This window comes from Ahaetulla prasina, chromosome 4 (genome assembly GCF_028640845.1).
Source record: "Ahaetulla prasina isolate Xishuangbanna chromosome 4, ASM2864084v1, whole genome shotgun sequence".
Classification (NCBI taxonomy): Eukaryota; Metazoa; Chordata; class Lepidosauria; order Squamata; family Colubridae; genus Ahaetulla; species Ahaetulla prasina.
The window spans coordinates 18,791,411-18,793,608 of record NC_080542.1 but is presented as its reverse complement, the minus strand read 5'-3'; positions in this window follow the sequence as shown (position 1 = coordinate 18,793,608).

Sequence of the window (2,198 nt, the reverse complement as noted above, 5' to 3'; positions counted from 1 at the left end):
CCAGCTTGTTGTCTGAGATTTGCATCATGGGTAGAGAGACATTGGCCCAAAATCACCCAGTCATGCCTAAGGCAGGACTAGAATTCACTGACTCCTGGTGATTGGCCCAAAGTCACCCAGGCAGCTTTCATACCTAATGTGGGACTAGAACTCGTACTCTCCTGCTTTCTAACTTTGTTGCAAAGAATCTGCTTTTGAATCCTGATTCTGGTAGCTAAAATCTCAGCAAAAAGACGGAGCTGAAATGATCTTGCAAAATCAACTCTACAGAGAATACAAAGAGTATTTAAGTCAGGATGTATAAATGTCACATTATGATTCATGTAGTTGGAATTTCATGCAGTCCAATGATGCGTGTTTGTAAACACTGGTTTATGTTTTCACATTATGTACCAACTGGGCCAGTACCGCTTGTTAAACAGGGCTTAAAAGGAACTAAGTTTCAGTTCAGTATCCCACTTGAATGAGATATCACTGTGTAGGAAGTTAGCACCTGCCCCTCTCCTAGGAAAATGAGATTTTTTTAGGAAATATTAAAAGGGCAGAATATTTCCCCTAAAAGGGAGACAGAAACTCAGCCCACCCCCACATCTTTGTCAATGGGCCATTTTCTACATAACAAAGATATACCTCCTTCAGGTAGAGCCATAGCCTTTCATTACATCATCACCCAGCAAGAGTCAACCAAGTCTGGAATTCAAAAGACAACTTACAAAGTTATCCCTGCATGGCCTTATGGGAGTCTGACAACCAATCAGAATTCAAGCTCAAATTCAAAGCCCAACTGAAGGTATAAATCTCTCTCTCTCTCTCCCCCCCCCATGTGTTTTTTTTTGCTCAGGACTTCAAAACCATGTGATCCTATCCAGCATTAAATCATCTTTTAAAGCAGTCTCCATGTTTCCAGTGTCTTTCTGCCCACTTGGAACTGAACCCAGATGGACATTTCTTCCAACAAATGGAATAAAATGCAGTGTTGGCTAGATAGCAGATAATTTGTGGATTAATTTGTCTGTGAAAGGGACCTTAATTGCTCATAAAGCTTATACATTCTTAATTTATGTACTTTTCACGTTACTACAACAGCGTGCTACGTTGTCCTAGAAGTGTGGTGTAAAATGTAACGGGCAAATAAATGGATTACTGTAAATCTTTGGCCAGAATTCTGTTTATATTTGGCCAGGAATCAAAACTCAGACAAAAGAGAAAACTGGAAGCTATATTTTTGCGGTTTTCAAGTATGTTTTTGCTGCTGCCTCAATGTTCCAGCATTTTCTGAAAAAACAATCTCCATGAGGTTGTCCCAGGATATGATTAGCTGCCTAAGAGGATCTAGAACAGTGATGGAGAATTTTTTTGGCACTTGGTGCCCAAAACGGAATGGGCACCCCGGCCACTTGGTCTTCGGGTTTCTGGCATGTGCATGTGCCAGCTGGTCTTCGCATGTGCTGAAAACCCAGAGACCAGCCGGAGACAGTGCGCACGCGTGCTGGGCACCCGGTCTTTGGGTTTTCTGCAGGTACACATGCACTGGTCAGCTGGTCTTTGGGTTTCCAGTGCTCTGACATACGCAAAGATCAGTTGGTAAACTCGCATGTGCACATTGGAAACCCAAAGATCAGCTGGTGATGGTGCGCATGCCAACAGAGAGGCCTCTGTGTGCCACTTCTGGCACGCATGCCATAGGTTCGCCATCATGGATATAGAATCATAGTTTTGTGGAGTCGGAAGGAATCAGAAAGGTTATCTAGTCAATATGCAGGAACACCTGTTATGCTCCTGATCCCTTTGCTGCCTGCTTTTAGATTGGAGAGACATTAACCTGCCCTTTTAATTGGCCATTTGTCAATCAAAAAAGCAGGGTAATTCTCCCCCCTCAAAAAATTATCCAGCACTGATAAAACTGCATGCTGCTTTTAACTGGTCTTGGTTTTGCTGGCTGATTTACTTTTAGCTTTGGCTCTTGTTTTTGTTTTGTCAAGGCTTTTTTCGATTTATCAAAGCTTTTGCGTTTGTTCTTAAAACCTGCAGAATGGAAATACGTCTGCCGAGTCTTACTTGCTTTCTTGTTTGCTTTCTCATTTGCTTGCTTGCTTATCTCATGGTTTTTTTCTTCTTTTCTTTCTCCAACACAACTTAAAGGGCACTTCCTCTATCAGAGGCCAAAAGCTCATTATCCTTGTGACGAGCTGGGCTCT